General features: G+C 48.7%; 1 long non-coding RNA gene across 1 annotated transcript; it reads right to left on the bottom strand.

Annotated features, from left to right (window-relative positions):
• Positions 1 to 564: 564 nt before the first annotated feature.
• Positions 565 to 6891, bottom strand: LOC141569542 (uncharacterized). The gene is made up of 2 exons (XR_012493261.1): positions 6830 to 6891; positions 565 to 2226 (listed from the first exon to the last, which is right to left on the bottom strand). It is a non-coding gene; the product is annotated as an uncharacterized LOC141569542 (long non-coding RNA).
• Positions 6892 to 20626: the final 13735 nt, after the last annotated feature.

The raw sequence follows: 20626 nt of genomic DNA, 5'->3' as shown, positions 1-20626 counted from the left end.
CACGGAAGCATACACTAAGAGATGGTTAAAATGGTACATTGTGTGGTATGTATGTTACCACAATAAAAATTAAAAACAGGAATTTTAAAAATGAAACAAAAACAAATCGTTGTCAAGATGTCACCCAGACCACAGTGTAGATGGCATGTCTGATTCCTATGTTCCTGGCATCTGCCAGAGACCACGTCTAATTTTCCTCCATGACAAGAAGTTCCAGAAAATGTTCCCTCTACTGCACGTTTTGGTCTCCCTGGCCATTTGGTGCTATCTGTGAACAGGGCTATAATTTAAATACGTTGTTAAAAGACAGGGTTATCTAGACTATTCCCACCGTGGTCGTGGTGTTTTGCACTAAGGTGCAGACAAACAGAATTCCATTGCAATATTATTGTAATAACCAGTGGTATCTTCCAACTCCCTGGCCAGGCTCAGAGCAACCCTTCTTTGTTGAGTCATCAACCATTTCCATGCCATGGAAAATCGCAGGTGTTATTCTCATAAGCAATCAAATTCTTTAATGAGGATTTTCTTTCTCCACTAACAGGTACTTTAGGAGTAGGTGTATTTTTACTTTTTTTTTTTTTTTAATGAAACATTGCTTATAAATTTCACACCTTTCCAATGTGTGGCACTGGTTAGTTTCGGGGATGGTGGGTTTGTTTCTGGGATTTAACACAGTATTGGGAACTGGAGAAAGATGAGGGGACCCAGACGGAAGGAGGGCACTGTTGAGCTGAACCTTAATAAAAACAAGGTGTGGTGTGGGGAGACGGGGACAGCGAGATCTCTTCACAGGGAGAATATGAGTGCCCGCTGACCAGGTTGGGGGGACAGAGTCCCAGAGAGCAGTTTCCAGGCTCTCGGCCTCATGTGGGGAGGTGCTGGCTGGGGTAGTGAATGACCATTGACTGTGACTGGTTGGCCATCAGCTATAACTGGTTAGCCAATTGGCTACTGATGTAACTGCGGGACTGCGTTGATTGCTTGGTTGGTTGGCAGGCAGAGAAGTGAATGACGGACTGCAGATTGTGTGGCTACTACTGCATGTGTCTTGCCCGGCTGCCGCGAGAATATAGTGGTATGACTCCCCTATCTATGGCTCCGTGGGTGTTCCTTTTTGGCCTCACCATGTCCTGCGTCCTTATGTGGGGAGCGGGACCAGGGGCCCCACAGGCCGCCCCGCACGACACAGGTACATGGAGCCACGCAGCCACAGGCTGGGGAAAGTGTTCCAGGCTGACAGTAGGTTAAAGGGAAACGCGGTACCACCGGAGGACAGCAAGCAAGGGAGCACATAGTGGTTTGCAGAGCACCCCCCAAAATACGTGCCCAGGTCCTAACTCCTGGCACCTCAGAACGGGGCCCTACTTGAAGTAAGGGCTTCTGCAGATGTAATTAAAGAAAAGATCCTGAGATCATCCCAGACAGCGTGGGCCCTACATCGCACAACTGGTGTCTTACAGGAGGAAGGAAAGGGAAATTTAAGACACAGAGACCAAAAAGCCCATGTGGAGACGGAGGCAGAGATTGGACAGGTAAGTCTACAAACCAAAGATGGCTGGCAGCCACCACAGAGGGGCATGGGACGGACTTTCCCCAGAACCACTCGAGGGACCAATGCTGCCCACACCTTGATCCCAAGACTTGTAGCTTCCAGAGCTATGAGAGAATACCTTTCTGCTTTTATCAGCCCCCCTACTTTGTGGTTATTTGTTACAGCAGCCCTCGGAAACTAATACAGCGTCATGGGATCAGATTTGCCTTGGTGCAGGCGTTACCTGGAAAAGACAGGCAGCTGGGCCCTAGAGGTGGAGGAAACCAGGTGTGCACGCAGATAAGATTCTTCATTGCCCAGTTAAGAAATGAACTTTCCAGCTAATGACCTCCGTCAGACAAGGTCATGTGTTACGGGTGCGCAGGGAGAGAGGCGTGATGGTTTGACGCAGCTGGGACCGGAGGATGGCAGATTGCTGAAGGGGCACTGGCAGAATTGCTTGCTCTCATGAGGGTCCCGCTGGGGGGGAAGAACCTTCTTGGCAGTGATGTGAGCTGCTCACTCCATTGTGCAATTTTCTTCCAGCAGCCATAGGCCGCTTGGATGTGGACTGAGGATGGCAGATGGCTACACCGTTTCAAGACCAGGCTTCCCCGAGGAGCAGGACAGAACGTTTCGGCTTGTTTCCAATCGGAGCTCTGTTGGACTGACCGACTTCCATAAATTCACTACTGTAAACATTGGGTACAAAACAATACTTTTTGAATATATTGGGGGGCAGTCATATGCTGCAGCGTGCTACAGCAGAGAGGAATACCAGTGAACGTGGAATCAGAGATGCAAGATACACACACACACACCCCACGACGCGTGCAATACGATCCCATTAATACAAAACTCATCCTGTTTAAGGGAGCATGTGTGGAGCGGCACTGTAGAGAAAAGCAAGGAGAGCATTACCCCAAAAGTCCAAACAGTGGTAACTGCTAGTGGGGAAAGATGGACGGTGATGATGGGGGCACCCTAAGCAGACGGAAACAGTCTCCTTCCTGACTTGGGTGATTACTGGTTGTTCCTTTTCTGTCATTCATTAAAATGTGTTTACCTTACATGCACTTTTATGTCCACAGGTCATATGTCTTAATACAAAGTGAAAGGAAAGGAGGTAAATTCTCTGTGACCCAGTTGCATTCGATTTTCATTTTAATTCTGTACAAAATAGAGGTTAGTATTTGAATAAGCCAGGAAATTTTTTTTTCGGTGGCAAGCATTAGCAACCCAAATCAAATTTGGCTAAAATAAAAATAAAAAATAAAAAAAAGGAGGGGGGAACACATTGGTACCTATAACTGAGTTGTTCACGTGTAGCCTTCAGGCTTGGCTAGATCCAGGTGCTAAAATGCTACTGCATGGGGTCTGTCTCTCTCACTCCTTGGCTCTGTGTTTCTCAATATTATCAGTGCTTGTCTTCAGTCTCAAGAACTGATAAAAATGGACTTATCATCACTAGGTTCAAGGCTACCACCAGCTTAGCAACAACAGGAAGCAAAGAAAGAAACAAACAAACCTCTTTGTCAGTAATTCTAGCAAAAGCCCACCTCGGGCTGTCCCTGGGGCATCATGCTTCACACACTCTTCCCTGACCAGTCCCTGTAGCCAAGGGATGCGAGTTGCTGTGTCAGCCAGGCCTGGTCCCCGGGGTGTCCCCTGAAGCGCTGTATCACAGGACCTGAGAGTGACAGCCAAGTGTTCCCTAAAGAAAACTTCACTTGTTTTAACAGAAAGCCGGGCGTGGACACAAGGACTGATAAAACCCACCGATGTCCACTATAAATGTTTCCTTTGGTGCCATCACCAAGTAGCAATTTCATTTCCTGTATGTCAGACACCTCCCTTCCTTTCCAGTCCTCTCCCAAATAAAGACCAAAGGCAAACAAAACAGACAAACAAACAAACAAACAAATAAAAACGAAGAATTTAAAAGGAACCAAAAGGACTGAAACAATGAGTAAATGATTCCATCTTCCTCAATCTTGGGCTTCTCATGAATTACCTACTGGAAGCTTGGACCAAAGCTTTGCACCAGCCCACTTACATACTTTCTAGCGACTTTCTGATAATAGACTCCCGCTGGCATGGGTCAGAATAGAATGTGATCGGACAATGAAGAGGGCCAGCCAGACCCAACTCCCTCAGCTTTCGCCCCGTGACCAGGAACAGAGTAGGGTCCTTAAAGCGAGTAAGGGGGAGATCATGAACGCTTAGGGAGTGTCCAAGACACAAACGGATTTCCCCCTCAGGGAAAAAGACCAACGCTGCCTGCCGCTGACCAAGCCAGCCAATGGCTCCAGGACCATTCAAGATGACAGTGAGCAAGAGTATCTCCATAATTACGTCTGTGGATCACTGAATCCGCTAGGCTCTGCCGACACAGCAAGGCTGGACCATCCAGGCTCGTCTGTGCAACTTAAAAATCATCCTGAGGTCCCCCACTCTTTCCAGCCACCCTGCACTGGACTCAAACATTAACACAGGCTGCTGAAACCAAAGCTCCAGCAGACTTTGTAGCCTCAGGACATCTCTTTCCTGGGAATGACTACAGGAAATCCACAGTAAGAAACCAGTGACGAGGAGAAAAGTCTGTTTCTTTTTTACTAATTACCAGTAACCGTTTCACAATAGAAGGGTTTGTGGCTTCTGTCACATAGATCAATGAAAATTAAATTAACATCTTGGAAACCCACTTGATGAGTCCTTAAGCATACCTCAGGCTCCCTCCTAGGCGCCAAATGCTATCGTAAGCCCAGGGGACGCAAACATGACTAAGACACAACTCCTGCTCAAAAGAGATTACTCAGGAGTAATTCATTCCTAGCAGTATGTTCAGATGACCCCCTCAGGCTGTGGGGAAATGGAATATAGAAGTAATCTCTTTCTAAAACCTCTCATCTCCCAGAAAAGAGAATTAAAAATGCAGCTGAGTAAACCACCATCCTTGTAACACCCACCATGAGGTCCCTCCCCTCCCCCACCCACTTCTCCCTCCAGGACTGGGTGCAGGAGAGAAGCCAGCTGGTTCCCCACCCTCTCCCCCTTTGGGGCTGATTTGTATCACCCCGCCACCCCCCACAAAAAAAAATTCCTATGTTGAAATCCTAACTCCCAGTCTCTAGGAAAGTGACTTTTTGGAAACTGGGCCTTTAAAGAGGTGATTAAATTAACATGAGGTCACTAGGGTGGGCCCTGCTCCAATAGGACTGTGTCCTCCTAAGAAGAGGAGATGAGGACACAGACACACACAGAGGGACGACCATGTGAGGACACTGGGAGAAGAGAGCAGGAGACAGACTTCAGGAGGAACCAATGCTGCCCACCCCTGCCCTCGGACTTCCAGCCTCTAGAATTGTGACAAATAAGATTCCTGTTGTATAGGCCACCCTGTCTGTCTGTGCAGCTTCAATACGGCAGCCGGCCCTAGGAAACTAATACAAACCCACCCACCACTCGGCTGTCAGAATGCTGAGACTCTTACAAAACTGCTCCGGTTTTCAGGATGCCCCCGTCCCTTTTTTTTAAACGCCCCAATTTTGAAAGCCCCAGTTAAAATGCAGGCGACATCTCACTCTTTACACTGAAATGGTACAGCTTACTAAAACCTGGATGTGAGTAGGACCCCCCCACCCCGCATCCTGCAAACTTACGGGCGGGACCCAGACCCCCTCTTCACCTTGATCCCCTGTCCCAACCACAGAGAAGCCCCCACACCCTTTCAAGACACTGCACACACGGGCTCCTGCAAAGGGAGGTGGTGGCTCTGACTGAATCTGGCTTCACGTGCGAGCAACAGATTGTGAACTATCCACTTGCCAAGTTTTCCCCATGCCAGACCATTTTTAAATTACATGTGCACAGAATGGCATTCAAAGGACTTAAATATCCTCCAAGGGAGAGAGAAAGGGTAGAAAATAACCCATACAGCGCCCATAACACGGGCAAGCGCAGCTGATGCAGCTTGGGGTGGGTTTCCTTTTCCGGTGTTTGTTTGGGGAAGGGGTTTTTCTGGTGGCTTTCGTTGTTTTTTTTGCCCTGGGGCTGGAGGAAGGGGGCAGGGCACAGAAGGGCACCCACTCAACAGGCCGCTGTTCAGGAAAGTCACTTCCAGACCAGAGGGGGAGGGTGGGGGGCTGCTCGGCTCCAAGTCTCAGGGTCTGGAAGGTGCGCAAGCTTTGGGGGGTCCCCGTGCCACGAGCCTGCAGGAAACTAGGCTGCCGGGTCGCCCAGCCTGCACCTCAGACCCCACCCCTCCCGCTCGGTGGACAAGTGGTTTTTAAAAAAAAAAGATGTTTTTTTAAGCCGTACTTCCTGTTATGTTCGAGGAAGGCTTGGGCCGTTTTATTATTAAGCAATTTTCTTTCTAAGTTAACCAAAAGAAAAAAGGGGGAAAAAAGGCCACATTTCCACCAGGCTACGATCTGCCTTACCCAAGCATCCATGTTTTAAACCTCGTCTTTTCTTAAGCCCTTAATTAAGCCTTCCAAGTGCTCGCCTATGTTTAATTTGCATTCCGAAACAGAAAATCTAATGTGTTTTAACATTGTCTGCTTCAGCTGAAAAGGAAACTGTAAATTTATACAGTCTGGTTTAAAAAAAAAAAAAATTGGCAATTGCATCTTAATGAGTCTCTGGAATGAGGCTGGGCGGGGCCCCAACCCTCTCGGTCCTGAGCCTCCCCTCCCCCTCCTCTGCTCCCTCCCCCTCCTGCTCCCATCCCCCTCCCCCCTCCTGCTCCCTTCCCCCTCCTCCCCTGCTTTCCACCCTCCCCTCCTCCGCTCCCTCCCCCTCCTGCTCCCATCCCCTCCCCCTCCTGCTCCCTTCCCCTCCTCCCCTACTTTCCACCCTCTCCCCGCCTCGGCGCCCGATTGCTCTCCTGCTCCCATCCCCTCCCTCCTCTTTCACCTCCCTTCCCCTTCTCCCCTGCTTTCCACCCCTCCCCTCCGCTCCCTCCCCTCCTCTGCTCCCTCCCCTCCTGCTCCCTTCCCCTTCTCCCCTGCTTTCCACCCTCCCCTCCGCTCCCTCCCCTCCTCTGCTCCCTCCCCTCCTGCTCCCTTCCCCCTTCTCCCCTGCTTTCCACCCCTCCCCCTCCGCACCCTTCCCCCTCCCACCCCTCCCCCGCCCTCTCCGCCTTCCCACCGCAGCCACAGGCTCCCTCCCCGCACTCCTCCACTCCCCCAAGGGCCCGGCTCCCCCAAACCCTGTCGGCGGGGGTTGGGGTGAGGCTTGGAGAGGTCACGTGGCCCCGTGCCCTCCAGGGCTGGGGAGGGGCGGCGGCCTAACCTGTTCTTTGTTAAGAGGTCAACGCCAGCGCCCAGTACCGCTGGGAAGCAGTTACCGGCGACCTCCGAAGAGCTGCGCACTCGCAGCGCCCGTCCCCTCCCCCTCGCCTGCTCGGCTCTCCCCACGTGCTGCGCTCCCGAAACGCTGCTCCAGCTCACCGTGTCCTCCCGGGCCCTGGGGGTGCTGCGGTCCTGGGGACGCTGAGCCACAGGAAAGGGACGGCAGCGGGGTGGTGCTGTGAGGCCGCCGGCGAGGCCTGGGGATGGATGGATGCGGGGGGCAAAGGTGAAGGGGACGCTCCTGGAGAGGGGAAAGGCCTGCGAGGTGGAGCCGGGGGGCCTCGGAATGGGAAACCCACACTTTTACGGGCTCTCCGTCCTGTCGCTGGACGCGGGAGGGTTTCTCTGAACGTGTGTCTCTCCCGCCCAATAGTAAACCCCAGGGGGACCTCGCGGGAAGCTGGTCACCGTAAATGCTGTGCGCACCGGAATATCCGATGCCGCGTGAAACAAGCCTCCAGCATTGTGTAATCATTGCAAGAGGATTCCAGAGCTATCAGACACGCTGGGGGTCCCTTCGTAAGCAACCTGATGATATCTTTGTCCCTTTACTGTGGCTTTGCCACTCAGATAGGAAGGAATGGTGATTCTTCCTAATGGATAGCCAAGCACCGCCAATGTCCCGGCCAGGAAAGCACAACTTCCCAGAGAAGACCAGTTAATGTCTCATGACCTGCCTGTCGTTTTTTCTCTGTACAGAACATTTTTCCATCCCCAAATGGGAGGTGAATAGTAAAACTGGGCTCACACTGTATATAAATAGCTTAGCATTCTGATTTTGTTACCTAGTCTTAAAAATATTTTTCTGAGTCACTAAATAGTTTTCACAGGCATATTTTGAATGATGGCCTAAAATTCCACTGGATGGAATTTCATATGCCAGAATGTTGTTAACCATTCGCCTATTGTGGGACATTCCTCTTGTTTAACCCTTAAGAAATAGATCCTGAATTATTCCACCCTGTGGAGTGACATAAGTAACCTTTTTCACCTCAACCCTCACTGCAAGAATTGAATACACTTTCCACTCACCATGGGTAAGTGTGTTGGCTTTTCTCGTTTTGGATCGTTTGGATTGTGTGAAGCTTTCCAGTGTTAAAGCTAGAAAATGCTGACCAAGTTTCCAAGCATCACAAATATCTGAATATTCCCATCTTGGAAAAAGCCCGGGATGAGAAACTGTCTCCCAAAGCATCGCCTGCCGTGGATATCCGGCAAAGCATAAATGCCTATAGTGGGGAGTGGAATTTTCTCTTCTGTTATATTCTCTGCTAAATATCTAGTGTTTGTATGCGTCTGCACATTTTAGCAGGCTGGTGGGTAGCACTGATTACATATAAATTCAGTGGCTTTAAATTAAGGGCACAAATCTCCATGTGGCAGGACAGGATGGAGGCCTCTTGGTAAAAGCAATTGCCACCTGTTGATGATGGCCCTCATGGGCCCAGGTGATTGCCACCTGTTCACGATAACCTTCAGAGCCCAGGTGGTGGTGGATCAGCCTCTGTGATTCCCCCTTTTTGTGCCTGTCACAAGCAAAGCATTTCCCCCAGTTACTCCTTCCCACACTCCAGTATTGAATGTAAAAAGAAGAAATGCAAAGATATACCATTCCTTTCAGAAAGGGTCACCTTCATCTCCTCTCTTTGTAGTAAATGACAACTAATTCCAGGGTCATTCTTGTACCTCTTCAGCAGGTTTTTTGTGGATTTAATCAACAACTTCAGTGTTAAAATGCGATTGATCGCATCTATCTACCCAAGAGAAAAGAAACATCCGTCCCCTCAGACTCCTAGACGAATGTTTGAATGTTCGCAGCAGCACGTTTCCCAGAGCCAAAAAGTGAAAATAACCCAAATGTCCATCAACAGACACACAAAACCTGGTCCATCATACAATGGCACATTATCCAGCCGTAAAAAGGAAGGAAATATTGCTACATGCTACAATGTGGTTGAACCTCAGACTCATGCTGACATACAAAAGGCTACATAGTACATGATTCCATTTCTATGAAATGTCCGGGGAAGATTAACCAATAGAGACAAGAAGTCACTTAGTGGTTGTTTCAGGGAGGAGAGGCTTGGGGAATGGGTTCCTCGATTTTTCCGGGGGTGACGGAGATGTTCTAAAATTAGCTTGTAGTCAGGATTGCACAACTTGAAATATGCTAAGAAACAGTGCCACTGAATTATACCCGTGCAGTGGGTGAACTTGATGGTATGTAAATTACATCTCAATAAAACTGTTTTGTACTGCAATAGTGTAATAATTTTTGTGGGACCTGTTTCCAAGTGAAAAGCGTCCCTAACACAGGCCAATTAAAGACCAGAGGCTCTCAAAGTAGGTCACCCTAAAACTAGCACACGCCACAATCCATCTGTGTCAGGCGCTGGCTTTTTCTTTGAGATGTTTCTCTGCTTTCTGCTCCTACAGGGTCTAAGCCCCCATCACTTTCTGTCTGTACTTGGGTCAGTCTTTCTGCTCTTTTCTGCCTCCCTTCATCTGCCAGACCATCCTTCCGATGGTGTGTTTCACCGCCTTTCCCACACACCCTGTGAAAGGATCCACAGATCCATCTCACTGGCAATGTATGAGGTTAACCCCCGATTTCTTGGGCTACAATCCCTGCTTTCCTTCTACTCAGCTCCCTAATGAGCTCAGCACTTTGGTCTTTCCTTCCCTCCAGATAAACCACCACCCCCAGGCAGAGGCACATTTCCCATGGAAACCTGGGACCCCCACGCACTCACATTTGGCCCAATCCAAACACTCTTGAAAGCATTCTGACCCTTGCCATGTGTGACCAACTCTGTCATTTCCTTGTTTATCCATTTTCATGTCATGTTTTCAATGCGGGTCACCACCTACTCCACTGAATTCACAACCAACTAATTATTTGAGCAACTGTCTGTCCATCCCTCCTTCCTAGTTTGAAAAATACAGGTCTACAGGGCCTGTGAGGCAAAGTCTGGAGATATTTTGGTTGTCACAAACAAGGTAGGGTGGTGTTCCTGGCATCGAGCGGGTGGGGGGTCTGGCATCAGTGTCCTACAGGGTACGGGGTGGCCCCCATCACAGAGAATGGTCCAGCCCAAATCAGGGCGAGGAAACGCTGATCTCAACTTGAGAAAAGTTTTCAGTATCCTCACCCACTCCACAAGTCTCGTAGTTAACACTTAAATAAGGAGAACGCTCCGTCATAGATAAAAGTGACCTTGTTCTTGCCTCTCCTTCCCGCTGCCCTAATAGCTTCATCATTCTTACCAATCCAGCGCAGATAATGTAGGTCCCAGGCTGCATGAACGCAGCTGCCAACCATGTTGTCAATATTTTGCTGGGGGCTGATTTGCACTCACCGTGGAACTGCACAGAGCAGGGGTGTCCAAACTGCGGCCCGCGGGCCAACTGCGGCCCGCAATCCATTGTTAATTGGCCTGCAGCAAATTCCAAAAATATATTTAGTTTACTTAAATAAACCAGGTGAGGCAATATGTACTTCACCTCGAGTGAGTGGCCCGGCTCTTTGTGTATTTTACCGCATATGGCCCTTGGTGAAAACCGTTGAAAAAGGTTTGGACACCCCTGGTCTAAGCAGTGTACATTGCAAAAGGGAAAGCATGATGGGAGAGGGCTGTCACCGGAATTGTCACTTCCTGTCCCCTGTTTCTTGGCACAGGGACCTTGAACCTCCTGCACTCACATCTGTCCAGTGCAGTGGACCAGAACTCCAGGGGTGCCATCCTGGGAATCTGCCTTTGTAACAAACACCCCAGGTGGCCGAACGCCCCTCCACACTGAGAACCAATCTAATGCCACCCCGCCCGTTGCTCTGCAATTGTCACCAACACCTGCTCCTCCCAGAAGCAGTATGAACCCCTCTGTGTAAGCGAGGGCCTGGGTGCCCCACCCCTGGCCCTGAGCTGCCTTCTCCAGCCACCTGGGTCTAAGGTGCACAGCGAGGAGTTAGCGACACCCCTCGTCTATCTTCTCCCCTCACCTGAGCCAGACATTGAAAAATACCAACGTCCTTTTGGTTCTGTGCTGATGCTCTCTGGAAATCCCAGCTCAAACTGTAAATACCTCATGCTCTCAGCAAACACATCCTGTCTTTTCTTAGCAGTTTTTTTTTTTTTTCTTTTAACTTGAAAAAATCCTCCACATGTAAAATGTTTCTGTTATACTCTCAAGACAGAAATTTGCTAATTTAGTCATTTTTTTCTTAAACAGAATTCTTCCACCGTAGGGACAAATATCTTTCTGGGGGGATGGGGGTGGGGGTTAACTTGCATTACATAATAAGGACATGTGCTTCCACTTCTGAGTGTCACGTCACTGTGCTGTCACTTCTGTTATATGAAGCCATGCACATATAATAATGACTTGTTAGCTCCGGGAGACTCAAGCAAAGGGACTAGGGGTTGCTTTATCAGAACATTCTTTTGAGGAAGGGTCCCACCTGCCAAAACTTTCCCTGCCTTCCCTGACATTTAAATGTTGCTACAGGCGATGTGTTGCTTTTAGTAGTTAAACTACAAATCCATTTTGAAAGACAGGAACGCAAGGAGTCCTGAGTGCAAAAGCGATATGTTTAGAGCCAAAGGGAAGAAACGAAAAAGGTGGCACAGATGACTGCTTCGACGCTTTCGTCAATTCTGCAAGATGGTGATGGTGTTCGATAACCTGGCAAGAGTTTCAGAGAAATAAATGCACAGGAAGGGAAACCCACTGCATGCTAACGGGTCCATGTTTTCACTGTGTAATGTCCCACTGCCTTCAGGGTCCTCAGGGCCACGTGACTTAACAGGGATGCCCCAGCCACCCCTGTCCCATCATCCAGCAGACTTCCTTGCAGGTCTCACGGGACAAAGCTTTCTCGGAAACAACAAGTGGGGGGAGGGGCAAGGAAAACCCTTGGCTCTTCCCCAGAGTCTCAGTGCAGCTGGTCTTTCCTTTTCTCTTCCCTGTCCCCCTGGCTTCTTGTTCTCCATCATTATTTTGAGTCAGCAAAGAGGGACTGTCCAGAGGTTCGGACGCAGCCCTCGTCATAAGGTGGATAAGCAAAAGGCAATAACCCGTCTGCTCTTTCTGTGAAGAAATCTTTGCTTGCTTTGAGGATGCGCTGTTCAAAGGGAAAGACTCCTTGGAGAGGCTCTGGATAAGGAAGAGACACAGAGTGCACCAATTCAAGGTCAGGCCGAGCTGCTTTGTCTGGCTTGCTTTGGCAGCATGGCCCCCAGGTTCTCCAGTAAACCCTTGGCCGTGTATTAGCTGATGTCCCTTTGTACAGAGTCACTTCTCACAAGGACCTGGGGATGCATGGGAGGGAGCATCAGTCCGCCAAGGACGGCGGCCAAAAATAGACCACTTCCAAGGCTGCAGAGAAATTGCGAGACCAACGGAAAAGCACTGGAGTCACACCAATTAACTCATCCATGCCAAACAGTGGGCTGTTCTCGGTGACAAAACATGCATGCCTGTTGGGAATGGCACAAATACCAACCTCTCTGCTCCCCTAGACTAATATTGTGTCTGCATGTCCAGCCTGTGGCCGCTCGTAGCCTGGGTCCCTGTAAACAGTTATTGGGGTCTGAGAAATGGTGCCTGTCAAGCTGCCCTCAGCTCCGCAGGCTCCAGGAACGCAGGTGAAAGGACCTAGTTGGCAGGTAGTGACAACAAAATCAAGCCAAGTGAAGAATAATTGTCCTTCTCTTGACTTCCTCAAAAGCACAAGGTGTATGCTCAAGCAAAGAGCAAACGCTAGCAAACAAACCCAGTGTCTGTGATGACGCAACTATTCAGGATACACTGAGTGCCTTCGAACCAACGGCATTATTCACCTAGGTTTTCACAGTAAACAGCAAAGGGCTAAGCTAGGGATTGAGGGAGGGGGCACAGGGAGGGTGCCATTGGGTAACTTTCTGGAGAGATCTGCAATCAGTGAGCTGCAGCACAAACAGCAAAGCATCCTCAGGGGCAAAGCACGAACCCCTTCCCATCAAGGTTACAAAAACTGGCGTCCCCAGGCCAGAAGACCTTGGGTCTCAGAAATCCCTTTGCATCTGGCATCTGGCAGGGACCAAGGGTCCCTCAGAGCCTGGGGGCACAAACTCAGGACAAAGGGACTGCCTTAAAATTTCATCCCATTGGTGCATACTCATCCCAGCGTCTCTGGAGTTACGGCTCAGTGGACAAGAGAGACAGGTGGAGAGGAGACAGGTAAGGACAGACGAAAAGACTGGCAGGTAAACAGTGACATTTCTGGGGTGAAGAACATTCCAGGTGAGAAGGTGATGGAAAGCGTCGCTTCCTAGCAGTAGAAAAAAAGAAGATGTCATCAATAGTATAAAATGCCACCATTTGAGGAACAGTAAAGGGACATATGTACAAATCAGGGTAAGCCAGGTTCTCAACTGCACCACCAGTGACATGTGGGGCTATGAATGCTCTACTGGTGGGGGGTGGGTGTGGGGAGCTATCTTGTGCATAGTAGGATGTTTAGTAGCATCACTGGCTAGATGCCCTACTAGGTGCCAGTACCATCACCCCCACCCCAGCTGTGACAACCAAAAATGCCTCCAGAAACAGTTCATTTAGAGTCACTGGGTAGAGTAGGGGGCAGTTTCCGCTTCACACAGTCGTTTAGGGATTAATCATGGGTTCTGCCATCTACTGGGATCTGACTTCTGCGGCCTAACAGGGAAGAAGAGAGGGGAGGGAAGGTCGTTTGTAAATGCCCTGTCCTCCTCTCAAAAACAGTTTCTGGAAGGAAATCAAAGCATAGAAACAGTGGTTGTCTCAGGGGAGGGGACCCGGGTGCTTGAGAGATGGGAGAGGGCAGGAGACTCGCTTTTCACTGTTTGGACATTTTGCATTTTGTGCCATGAGCCTGCTGCCTAGTAAAAAAGCCTGAATTTTGTTGTAAGTCATCACTAGGAAAAGAATAGAAGCTCAATGTACACCACCCACACACATAAACGCTTCCACAGGGGCATGTGACGTTGCTTGTGTTACGAAGACCAGAGTTCTGTCTGTGGAGGGATTAAAGGTGCGTCTCAGACTGAGTTCAGCGGCTCAGGCTTTCACTAACTCAGTCGTATCTGCCGCTGTCGATCAATCTCGATGCTTCCGTAGGTAACAGGCCTCCGTCACCCTCACGGTAACTGGGACCACAACATGTCTCCAGGAAAACGTATTATGGAAACAGCTCAGAATGATTTGATTGTAATTCATGACTGCAGCAATTCCATCAGAGTCTCCTCATTTCTGGTTTGAAAGGTTCTTGCTATAATGTCCATTCTCATTGGGATTGTTAAACATATTTGGCTTAAGGTTCATAAACAAACAAGCTAGTGAGGTTCTCATTACAGGTTCACAATTCTGAATGAGTGAAAATCCCCCACTACAACTCCCACACCCGCTGTCTCTGCCTCCCCTTTCAGCCTGCAGAATGCAAATCCTAGGAGATTGCAGAGTGGTTTGGCGTGTGTTGTTTTGTTTGCTTTTGCCATTATTTCTTGATGATCAGAGGCCCTCTTTCCTCCTGCCCCCCCCCCAGTATTTCCAATTAAATTGCTAACTACGGAGGAGAAATGCATCGCCTTTTATTGTCACAAGCAAAGGCTAACAACTTTGATTGCTCCGCCAAAGAGACTACTGAAATTGCCAACGTCAAAACATTTTTTTTTAATATTTTTTAAATTAAGGATTTTTTTTTTGCATGTTTTTAAATCTCTGAAAATACTGCTGTTTTGGCGTCATTAGTAAATCACTTTCAGGTGACTACTCTGGTATGCTCACTAGATGAAAATGTGAGATCCTTTAGAAGATTCATATTGGTCGACGTTTTCTGCATAATAAAAGCCCCAATGCTTAATGACTAAAACAACCACCATTTATTTAGCTCCTGATTCTGTGGGTCAAAAGTTTGACGAGGGCTTGGCTGAGTGGATCTGCTGGTCCTGGCTGGGCTCAGTCATGTATCTGTAGTTAGCTGCCAGGTAAGCTGGACCTTGACAGCTTCTACGATATGGCTCATCTCTGCTGCATATAGTCTATTACCCTCGAGCACAGGGCAGAGAGAGTTCCAAGAGAGAAGAGGGGCATAAGCCCTCTTGACATCTAGACCTGCAACTGACACAGTGTCCCCGTTGTGACATTCTACCTGCCGAAGCAAGTCACAAGGCCAGACCAGAGGCAAAGGGAGGGAAAATAAATTTCACCTACTGACGGGGTAGTTGCAAAGTCACATTGCAAAGGGGTGTGCATGCAGTTACAAGTGAAAGGTCATGGTCAGCCTTGCAGCATATTTACGTCTATTTCCCAAATCACATCCTCCCATAGGGTGGTTTTAGAAGTTCAACCCTATAAAGATGAAGGAGGCAAGAAGAGGTGAAAACAAGAAATTTCCATTGGATTCTGATTTGACACAAGCCTTCATAGCTGAATGTACCATGTTTTGAAGCCATGAAAAGTTTGGCTACATATCTGTCCTCAAAACGTAACCTTGAACATCAGATTGCTAAGTTACTCGCAAAGCTACAGGTTTTGTTGCTTGAGAAGATAAGGACCCGTCTCCACCGCAGTGAAAATCACACACAATCAGCATAGATGGTGGTGCTATGACAATGAGAAACACCGTGATGTGATACAAGGCTTCATAGCTAAGGCTCATTGATGGGGAACAAAGCAACCTCATTATTTTTGAAGTCCATTCAAAATGCCAAGAGGGAGGGAGGTAAGCCAACCTATTTAAATGGGAAAAGAAAAAGAAGCCATAGAAGAGAAACATTACTTTCTAGGTCATGAGCAGGAGGCGTTAACCAATAATAAAAATCAGCAGCATCTTCCCGGTGACAACCAGGCTTCTGCCACAATTAAAAACGGCCCACGGCTCAGAGCTGGTTTCCGCCTTCTTTCACCCCCACCTACTTCACAAGACCAGGGACCCCTCTTCACACAGGCAATGCTTTTCTAAAACACCACAGGGGGCAGGAGAAGCACCACCAAATTACTTCCTCACCAGGTGGAGCACATTTTCAAGATATAAAAATATCCATTCCCTCAGCCCCAATATCTTTGGTGTTAAAATAATAAGAAATGCTTTTGGAGGTGGTGGGGATAGGTCTACATCACTAGACAGAGCTGGGAGCCATAGCCCATTGAGTGGACTGACAATGTCTGAAGGAAAGTCAGATACAACGTAGAAGTTACATCACGGATCTTGAACCTGTCGATACCTTTCTTTCAATTAATCTAATACAGTAGTACCTTGGTTTTCGAACGTCTCCGTTGACGAACATTTCGGTTTACGAATGCCATAAACCCAGAAGTAAATGCTTCAGTTTTCGAACACGCCTTGGAAGTCGACCATGTCACGTGGCTTCCGCTGAGTGCAAGATCCTGAGGCCGAGCCGTCAGCTGTTTTCGAACGTTTCAGAACTCGAACAGTCTTCCGGAACGGATTATGGATGACGTTCGAAAACCGAGGTACCACTGTAATTTATTGAGCATTTGGTATGAAAGAAGGCGTTGGGCTGGTTGTGGGTGAAGTAGAGAGATTGCTAAGGTGATCTCTTCCTCTCACGATTATAATATATCAGGAAAGAGTAGCACTTACTAAGTAACAGTCATACAAGGTTGAAACAGAAAGTCACTCCTCATTGTTCACGGGTCCTGTATTTGTTAATGTGCTTATTTGTAAATGTGTTTACTCGCTAAAATTTACATGTAACCCCAAAATCAATGCTTCCGGGGCTTTTGCAGACATTCAGACTCACACACACAGCAGTGAAAATTTCTGAGTCACTTGACATGCACATTCCCAGCTGAGGCCAAACAAGGCCGGGCTCCGCCTTCCTGTTTCAGCTCTCAGACTGTAGACGCGCGTCTTTTTCACCGTCTTCTGCCATGTTTTTGGGCATCTGGGCTCTTTCTGTTGGTCATTTCACTGCTTAAATGACCTGCTGATGTTGCAGTGCTGTGGAGTGTCTCTAAGCACCAGAAAGCTGAGATGTGTCTTACAGAGAAACTATGTGCTTTAGATGAGCTTTGTTCCGGCCTGAGTTCAACGTGAATGAAATCGGCTGTGTATTACATAAGGCGTCTCTGAGTAGGAGCACACAGGAGACAGGTTATATACGGATCGGTTGATGAAAAGGTTGGCAGGAAGCTAGCCCCGCGGTTCCCCTACGAGCAGCGGTTCAGGATTCGCTAACTCAGCGTTTACACTGACTTTATAGAATATCACTACTGCGAATGAGGAGAACAGGCTGGATTTGTTAGATGAATGAAACAGGGGACGTGTGTCACAGGAGGGGAGGTAGCTAAGGTGCTCTGAACATGCAGAGACAAGATCTGGTGGAATGAAACAGGACGAGTTCGTTGGCGGAGGAAACGCGAGCTGAGTGGTCCAGGGCTCAGGTCACCAAGGTTGGTTATGCAGGAACCGCAGGGAGGCACAGCAAGAGCAAAATCAGAGCCCTGGCAAACCTGGGCTTGTAATCCCCAAAGGCACAAGTCCCAAGGTCAGCCTCTCTGAGTGTGAAGGGCAGTTCTGTAACGCCGGCGGTGTGACGTCGGATTAGGAACTCAGTTTCCAGGCAAGTGGTCGATGACAACATACATCTCCTAAGGTTGCTGCGACACTAAAATCTGTTACATTTTCATCAAGAGCCTTCGCCAAGAGTCTCGTGCCTGCCTGTGTAGTATGTCCAATGAGTCGTCGTTAGGATTTACATTACCGGGTCAGTGGATATTTCCATGTGGCACCATCATAAAGTATATGAGGCAAGATTGTGGGAAGCAGAGCTGGGAAGACAGGTTGAAGTCAGGTCCCAAGGACCTAGGACTCTTGGTGAGGAAACGGAGATTTTCCACACCACAGCACTGGGGAGCAAATCTGGCGTTTTGAATGGGGGACAGAGATGCCTGGGCTGTGCTGTAGCCCGCAGCTGGATGTGAGGGAGAATGGATGGGAAGGGCCACGTGTGGGGCCTGAGACAACAGCAAGAACATGGTCTGGAAAGCGGGCAGGGGAGTTTCCAGGAGGAAATGGAACAGAGAGAGTTCACGAGACCTGGAAGAAGGCCAACTCAAAAGAGTCAAAACTTACCGACAGGACGCTCGCTGGTCATGTTCTGCTTCTTCATCTAATGGGTCCTACAACGGCGCTCTGTAAAAATTCGGGGAGCTGTTGGCTCAGCACAGCCGCACTTTTGGGCGTGCGTGTTGAGTTTGATGAATTTGCTGAAAAGCGATTGAAAGGTTTCAGTCAGGAGGACTGGTTGGAGCACGGACCCATTTACATAAACAAGACACAGAAGGAGCAGAGCCGGGTGGAGAAGATGCAGGGTTCAGTTAGAGGCCTCGGGAGTGTGCAAAGCTTCCGAAGTCGGGGTGCTTTTGATGGCAAGCTGATCGCCCCGTGCTACCCACAGGTACCATCTAAAGCCTTCCATCTCAGAATCAGAAATCTGGAAGCAGGGCTATAATTCCTGTGGTTCTTACGTGAAGCACAAAAAAGGAAGGAGGGGAAAGAAGGGGAGACTGGCTTAGGTATTGGAACAAAGAGCAGGGCCTTAGAAACATACAGGCTCCTGCGCTCTTGAAAACTCACGCTCCGTTTTCCCCTACAAAACAGGAAATGTACCACAGCCTGACGAAAACGCTAACAGTAAAAATGTTGCCACTCTCGTAGCTTTAGTTCAAACACCAACTGACCGATGGAGGGGAGGGGTAGTAAATACATGTCCACAGAGAAGCTTTTAAATGTCGTCATTCTTTCATTAATCCAACTCATTTCACTTTGGGAAACAGGCTGGCGTAGGGGTGAGGGTGAAAACCAAACAGGTGAAGCCCTGTTTCTCATATTCAAACAGCCTCTTTGCTACTTTCAGGTGGAAACGCGAGTAATCGAAGATGGCAGCTGGAGCGGGCGTCCTCATCTTCAGTTAACCTGCGTGCGCTCATTACGTAGCAGGGGGTACAGAGGGCATTTATTTCAATAAAAACAATTAAGCATATACATTTTGTCTGCTCAGCCTTAATGACTCCCTGTTGACAGGGCTGCATGCAGGGTACGTCTTGAGTTTCAAAGCCAGATTATTAAACAGAAATGATTGTCAAGTCTTATCATTTGGGTAACTGCCAAACAGACCAAGGATAAAAGCACAAAACGCAGAAAAAGAAAAGAGACTGGATTACCTGAGGCACTTTTTTTTTTTTCTCCTATTGGAAAAATTACCTGTGAGTCCCCAGCGCTTATCTGCTGGCACCATGCAGCTTCCAAAATGGAACAGTCCCCATCATAGCCAGGGGGCACCATACGACCCTCCCGCTAAGCCCGGGAAAACACTTCTAAAACACCTCTAGGCTATCAAGTCCAAGACGAAGGCTTAATTAGGAAAAATGGAGAAAGTAAGAGAAAAGCAGCCTGTTTCCGACACTGCCCTCCCTAGAGCTGAAGGAATTTGTGCCTCCACCTAACTTCTTGCCAGACCGGTTCGGCATCTGTATTTGATTTTGATAATCTCACTAAAAGGGAGAAGATAGCATTTGCCCTAAACTCCAAAAACATTTCAAACACTGTGTACTGTCAAGGAGCCAGAAGAGACCCCCATCCCCATTATGTCTTCCGAAACCTGATTTCAAAAAGGGAGCAAATGATGCAGGACGGGGCAGTCTCTGGGACCCCACGGAAAACACAACTTCCACAGTGTATCTTGGCCCATTGGATAGAGGCAGCCCTTAAAAGTCAGTGCTGGGTTTGCCAGGCAACCGGGACGCCCTCGGCAAGGTATGCGCCTGAGTGAAAGGAAGATGCAATGGGGCCCGGCCTGCTGGCCTCTGTTCAGAAGGGAGGAGGACAGACACCGTTTTCGGGGTTGCAACAAGGCCGACTCTAGGAGCCTTTGGATGAAGCTCAAGGAAACCAGAAAATTCACTTGAGGCCCACAACCCGCTCCCCAAGGTTTAACGGTGCTTTAAAACCTAAAATTGAGCTTTTGTCACACTAAAGGTAGAGCTGAATTTAAAAAAAAAAAAACCTAAACAAATAAGACAACAATGTACACTGGATAGTCCAAACTACCTATAACAGGAATTATCGTGGGATGAACGGGCAGCCAAAAGTCTCCTGTGATTTCTGTTTATCCTCCTGTGAACGGGGCACCCCCATAACAGCAGACTGGGGGCCGGTGAGTGTCGGAGGCTGTGAAACTGATGGAATGTGGGGCCCTGAATGGCCATTGGTTGCCAACTTGATTCACTGGCTGTACAGGTCATTGATTGGATGTTGACCCCAACGTTTGGATCTGGTTTGCACAGGGCTCCTCAAGCTCAGTGCCCTTGACATTGGGGACCAGATCACTCTTTATTACCAGGACCCATCCTGTGTACTGTAGAATGTTTACCAACATCCCTGACCTCTACTCATTAGATGCTGGAACGTACCCCTGCTCTGTTGTGATAACCAACAATGTCCCCAGACATTGCTGAGTGTCCCCGGAGGGGGAGTGGGGACCATATCTCTCCCCAGTGAGAACTATTGGGTTTAGAAATGGGGCTGTGGGCCTGCCTATGTCGCTGTCATGTTCAGGCTCAACCAGCTCACTCAAGGACCTTCTGCAACTGCCCCAGAAAAGAAGTCCTGACAGCTGCACCTCACAGCTGCCGTTCTCCACGCCTGGCTCTTGGATTCTGCCTCAGTCCCGGCTGTGAGACCGACGTCTGAACCCCT

The sequence above is a fragment of the Rhinolophus sinicus genome, chromosome X (genome assembly GCF_036562045.2).
Source record: "Rhinolophus sinicus isolate RSC01 chromosome X, ASM3656204v1, whole genome shotgun sequence".
Lineage (NCBI taxonomy): Eukaryota > Metazoa > Chordata > Mammalia > Chiroptera > Rhinolophidae > Rhinolophus > Rhinolophus sinicus.
This window is presented reverse-complemented; position numbering and strand designations above follow the sequence as displayed.